Source organism: Hordeum vulgare, chromosome 3H (genome assembly GCF_904849725.1).
Source record: "Hordeum vulgare subsp. vulgare chromosome 3H, MorexV3_pseudomolecules_assembly, whole genome shotgun sequence".
Lineage (NCBI taxonomy): Eukaryota > Viridiplantae > Streptophyta > Magnoliopsida > Poales > Poaceae > Hordeum > Hordeum vulgare.
Genome location: NC_058520.1, coordinates 253167 through 260228, shown reverse-complemented (window position 1 = coordinate 260228; position 7062 = coordinate 253167).

Sequence of the window (7062 nt, the reverse complement as noted above, 5' to 3'; positions counted from 1 at the left end):
GGCGTGACACCCCTCCTGATGGTCCCTGGCACCCCTCCCGGCACTCCCAGTACACTACCGATGAGCCCGAAACTTTTCCGGTAATGCACGAAAACCTTCCGGTAACCAAATGAGGTCATCCTATATATCAATCTTCGTTTCCGGACCATTCCGGAAACCCTCGTGACATCCGTGATCTCATCCGGGACTCCGAACAACATTCGGTAACCAACCATATAACTCAAATACGCATAAAACAACGTCGAACCTTAAGTGTGCAGACCCTGCGGGTTCGAGAACTATGTAGACATGACCCGAGAGACTCCTCGGTCAATATCCAATAGCGGGACCTGGATGCCCATATTGGATCCTACATATTCTACGAAGATCTTATCCTTTGAACCTCAGTGCCAAGGATTCATATAATCCCGTATGTCATTCCCTTTGTCCTTCGGTATGTTACTTGCCTGAGATTCGATCGTCAGTATCCGCATACCTATTTCAATCTCGTTTACGGGCAAGTCTCTTTACTCGTTACGTAATACAAGATCCCGCAACTTACACAAAGTCACATTGCTTGCAAGGCTTGTGTGTGATGTTGTATTACCGAGTGGGCCCCGAGATACCTCTCCGTCATACAGAGTGACAAATCCCAGTCTTGATCCATACTAACTCATCGAACACCTTCAGAGATACCTGTAGAGCATCTTTATAGTCACCCAATTACGTTGCGACGTTTGATACACACAAAGAATTCCTCCAGTGTCAGTGAGTTATATGATCTCATGGTCATAGGAACAAATACTTGACATGCAGAAAACAGTAGCAACAAAATGACACGATCATCATGCTACGTCTATTAGTTTGGGTCTAGTCCATCACATGATTCTCCTAATGATGTGATCCCGTTATCAAGTAACAACACTTGCCTATGGCCAGGAAACCTTGACCATCTTTGATCAACGAGCTAGTCAACTAGAGGCTTACTAGGGACAGTGTTTTGTCTATGTATCCACTCAAGTATTGTGTTTCCAATCAATACAATTATAGCATGGATAATAAACGATTATCATGAACAAAGAAATATAATAATAACCAATTATTATTGCCTCTAGGGCATATTTCCAACACCGGGCAGGAGAACGAGGAAGAAGGAGAGAAGGAAATGCGATTTGGGTTGGAAATTTTCTAACTCCCGCTTATATAGGTGGATCTTTAGTCCCGGTTCGGGGCTCGATCGGGACTAAAGACACCCTTTAGTCCCGGATGGAGCCACGACCCAGGACTAAAGCCCCTTTTTCGGCAGACCAGAAGGCAGGAAGCAGGGGCCTTTAGTCCCGGCGCGGCGCTCCAATCGGGACTAAAGGGTGTCTTTAGTCCCGGGGTGCGGCTCCACCCGGGACTACAGCCCCTCCTCGGCTGCACGATAAATTTAGTCCCACCTCGCCCAGCGGGGGGGGGGGGGGACTAACACTTGTTTATAAGCCCCGTCGCAGCTTCTCCATCGAGCTCCTCTCTAAAGCAGGCTTACGAGCCTAAACTCACTGAAAATTGAAACTATATTCGAAATTATGGAGAAAATTCAACCTGAATTCAAAGTGAGTTCACTTTGAATTTAGATTGAATTTTCTCTATAAATTCTCATATAGTTTCAATTTTTTTCTATTTTCATAATTAATAATTTTGACTATCCAAACTATTATCTATTTTGTTATTTTCAATTAAAAACTATGTTTATTAGAAATTCTTTTTGCATATTTCAGAATTTAACAAAACTATGATAATGAAAAGTGTTTGAAATTGAATAAATAATGCAAAACTATTTTCTATTTTCATAATTAATAATTTTGACTATCCAAACTATTATCTATTTTGTTATTTTCAATTAAAAACTATGTTTATTAAAAATTCTTTTTGCATATTTGAGAATTTGACTAAACTATGACAATGAAAAGTGTTTGAAAGAATAAATAATGCAAAACTATTTTCTATTTTCATAATTAATAATTTTGACTATCCAAACTATTATCTATTTTGTTATTTTCAATTAAAAACTATGTTTATTAAAAATTCTTAAAGTAGGTAGGGTAGCTCGCTCACGTGCACGTTGCTTATTAGTGTAAGAGTGTAGACTGCACGGAGATAATGGTGGTTGGAGCACCAGTTGAGATTTTTATAGAGCGGAGTAGCTAAGAATGATAAGGGCTCTCCGTCTCATGTCATGTCAGTCAAGCCGAGTCGATGGGGCTCTTCCGTCTTGTCCCGCCGCTTCGGTTAAGGACGGGCGACAGCTGCTTGGCTAGCACCCAAGTGAGCTTCGTGGCACTTGCATGCACCGTGCGTTGTCATCCTTCGCGTGTGCTGCTCTGCTCGTGCTCCGCGGTGGCACTGGCACTTGAAGCTGGTTGGTCGGCAGCTGGATGCACGTGGAATTAACATGAACGCTTGGTAAGACATGTGTGCCGCGCCACGTGGCGAGGCCTTCAACTTGCTACATGTGGTCGCGTGCAAAAAAAAATGCTCAATTTTTATAACACACTACATATGCAAACACTTATATACACATGCATATGCTTATTTCTATGAATATACACACGCATATTTTATTTTTTGAGCATCTTCGAGGGACTAAGCCGACATATGATCTTGACATTTATGAAGTCATCTTAGACGCCTCGTTGTTGATGGGAACGTCTCCTTCCACTGAAAGCATATCATCGGAAATCCTGAAATAAATACAAAAATGATGTAAGCATCATGATTTAAACTCTGAGGGGCTGGAATGACACTGTGCCTCTAACCATCCAATCATATATGGTGGACACTAGCTCACCTGATTTTTCAACCGTCGATGATGGTCGCTACTCCTACTTCCCCTAGTGCATAACCAATATCTAGCACAAGGAGAAGAAGGAGAAACGACCCCCCACAGCAACAGTCGACATTCTTCTTCTCTCATGTATGGTGGACACTCCCTCACCTGATTTTTCGACCGTCGATGATGGTCGCTACTCCTTCTTCCCCTAGTGCATAACAAATATCTAGCACAAAGAGAAGAAGGAGAAGCAACCCCCACAACAACAGTCGACATTCTTCTTCTCTCATGTATGGTGGACACTCCCTCACCTGATTTTTTGACCGTCGATGATGGTCGCTATTCCTTCTTTCCCTAATGCATAACAAATATCTAGCACAAGGAGAAGAAGGAAAAGCGACCCCCACAACAAAAGACGTTCAGCGGCACGCCACCTGGTTCCGCTGCACGCCATGTGGTTCCGCTGCACGCCACGTGGGACTAATGGTCTTTCATTTTTAAATGACTGTTTTAATCAAAAACAGATCTGTTACAAAAGGGATTTTATTTTTTGAACTTATTTGAACTGAAGACTTTTTGTATATATATGTGGTCGAAATGCATGATACCATGAAGTTAGAAAGGGCTAAACCATTCAAAAGTAGCAAATGAAGTTAGAAAGGGCTAAACCATTCAAATTTGGAAACTATAATGGCACAAATAGAAACTAGACATATATAAATTGGTCCAAGCAGTACATGTTACTAGTCCAAACAGTACATAATAATAGCTATCATAGATATATATATTCGAGGTGACGCTGGCCATAGTTGACGACTCGAATCAGAATGTCCACCTTATTCGAGGTGACGCTGGACATAGTTGACGACTCGAATCTTGCGGTACAACTCGTATGAAACGTATGCATCTTTTGCTGCATACTCAATGTTGATACGATCAAGTGGGGCCTTCTCCCAATGTTTGTGCTAAGACTTTGGGAAATTGGTCTTCATATCACCATATTCCTCGTCGATCAAGGCAACTGCCATATGAGCCATCGAAGTCGTGACATGTCGAAACCTGAATACCGTTTGGAGATCAATGAGGCAACCAGTTGGTATCTCAATACCGAAGTTGTACCTCATCTTCAGCTTGTCGTTCGTTATGTCAACGGTAGCAAAAGTGATGCCGCTGCGAAGGAAGTCCATGAGTTCTGGACAATGCTTGTCACTACTGCAACAGAAACAAATTAAAATAGAACAAATGTTACATACTGCTGCAATAAGGAAACATGTTTCACTACAACTAAAGAGAAAATTATCTTTAGGATTCAAATAGAACATATGCAATGGAACCTAGGGAGATCACTATAGCTATCCAATGGAACCTAGAGAGATCACTAGCTATATGCAATTTTCATGACTATGACATATCATATTGCTATCCAATGGAACCTAGAGAGATCACTAGCTATATGCAATTTTCATAACCTTGGATCAAAGAACACCGCATAAAATTGTATCACTACAACTATGATTTCAATGGAACATATTGAACCAATCAGATTTTTCAGATTGTGGAACATTATTCCAATCAGATTGTGTTCCCTTCAACTAATCAAAATTGTTTCACTATAACTATTTGAAGCGAACCAACTATGATTCCAATGGAACATATTAAACACTAGTTGATTCTAATACGATTTTTCAGATTATGGAACACTATTCAATCAGATTGTGTTCCCCTTCAACTAATCAAAATTGTTTCACTACAACTATTTGAAGGGAACCAACTATGATTGAAACAAATAAACTTATAATGTCATTACCTTGGATCAAAGAAAGCCTCAAAACTTACCTCCCATTGGAAGATCAAGACATGGTGTGCGAAGCATAGTTGGATGACGGCAACACCGTGTTGATCGGCCGTGTACTCCAGATCAAGCCCCAAGAACTTCTCATGATCCATTGCGGCGTCAAGCCATCGTTCCTTCAACTGTTCAAGAAAATACGGCATCTCCCTGCTCTCGTTCGTGTACACGACATCGAGCTTGGTCTTGCCATGTGCGAGCACCTCTCCAAAGCGAGTTGGCATGGTGAAAGAAGAGAAGGAAAGAAGAGAGGAGAAGAACAGAGCGAGAGCGAGAGAGAAGAAGAAACAGAGAAATGGCGACTCTGCTTCGGTTCGTGCTTTTCATCGCCCGAAACGACGCGAGATGCAAACCGTTTGGGCCTTTAGTCCCGGGTTGAACCACCAACCGGGACTAAAGAGGTATACCAACGGTTGCCACCACTACGGTAGGCCACGTGTTAGGCCTTTAGTCCCGGGTTGAGCCACCAACCGGGACTAAAGGAGGATACGAACGGTTGCCACCACCACTGCCCACCGCGTAGCCCTTTAGTCCCGGTTTGGGACACGAACCGGGACTAAAGCCTCGAGGAAGGCATTGAGAATTGGGGCGACGTGGCCGGGCCTTTAGTCCCGGCCCAGAGGCAGGCCGCTACTGGCAGCCGTAAATTTTAAATTATTATTAGTTATTCTTGTAGGGGTTTGATGTCCAAATTTTCCATAATTTTTAATTTATTTTCGTCCAATCCATATTTTATCAACTTGTTGAAAATTTTGCATTGTGATGGAAATCTCACAATTATGAGAAAGTCACCACAAACCATATACATCCCTCGTCCTTGCAAAACTCTCCAATGGCTAACCATGTTTTATCTTTAAAACCAAATAAAATAAGGCTAACCTCACTGAGAGGCGATTTGTGGCACGCACGGAAGGAGACCCACACATTTTGGGCCACATGATTGCATCAAGATTTGGAAACTCATGCATGTGTTTAAGGCTTAATTACTTCATACTGGGTCCATGCAAGCAATTTTTTCAGCTTTTGGCAGAGAGTACATGCTCCATTCACCCCATCTCACTTGCCTTTTCTTCTCACTTGCAACTTTGAATCCATCATATCTTTTGAACAACAAGTACGGTTTAGCTTTTGTTTGCATATTTGTGTTCGACAAGGGCTTCGACACAAGACCACTTTTGAATACAGTCCCTGTCTTCTGCTAGTATCCCTCAGGAGCAGTGGTGACTTTGGTGGGCACTGAATGGCCTTCGTTCTGGTCGCCGATCAATGCGGACACCTCCATTTTCTCAGGATTGTAGTTCTATAAAGCAGCACAACATTTTCTTTCACATCATGGCATTTTCTCAGTTTATAATTTTCTATTTTTTGTTCATGTCATTTTTCTACCAAGAATGGCAGTTTTGTAGTTTTAGAATGGCTATTTTTTATTTTTATAATTTCATGCATTGCTTTCGTTCATGGCAATTTTATCCAGATGATGGCATTTTTTTGAACCGAGACTAGAAGATGGCAGTTTTTAAGTTTAGCATTGAAAAATATAATCTAGATCACTCAACCCTTTTTTTTAAGTTATAACGTAGAAATCTTAACAAATAAAGCTTTTAAAAGGGCCTTTTGTGGCTTGGGGGTAGCGTTGGGCTTGCCTGCTGGTCTCCGGGAGCTGCTACCCTAGTTTCTGGGTTTTTTCGGTGTTTCAGCTTTTCAACGGTCTTTCTTAGATTTTGGACGATTTGTTTTTTAAACAAAAATATTTTTTGCAAAAAAAACATTTTATTTTTTCTTTCTTTCTCAAGAGGCCTGATTTTTCTTTTGCGAGAGGCAGAAATTTGCTTCCGTGAGAAGCAATCAATAAAGCAAGCAAGATGATTTCCTCGGACGCGGCCCACAATGTCGTCGGCATCATTGGTAATGTCATCTCCTTCGGGCTCTTCCTCTCCCCTGTGTAAGCTGTCGCCTATAGGCGGCGATTTGGCTTCGCTATCGCTGGTGACTTGGTATAGAAATCTCTCCGTGTACTGTCGTGATCGGCCTTCCCATCTGCATGCCTCCTTCCTTATTTTTTTTACATATTTTGACTATGCAAATCTAAAGGACAAGGGGCTGTTCGCCGTTGCTTTTGAAAGCCATGCTTATCAAAAACAAAAAAAACATGTTTTTTTCCTTTCTTGGAAGACACGGTTTTGCTTTCGCGAGAGGTACGAATTTACTTCTGCGAGATTCACGACCGTGCCGATCGGAAACGAAAATAAAAACATGTTTTTTTAACTTTTTCGAGAGGCACAGATTTGTTCCGCGAGAGGCAGGGTCATGCCTCTCGCAAACGGAATGAACCCATTTTTCCTTTTTAGAAAGGCACGATTTTGCTTCCACGAGAGTCATAGATTTGCTTCCGCGAAAGGCACGGTCGTGTCTCTCGAAA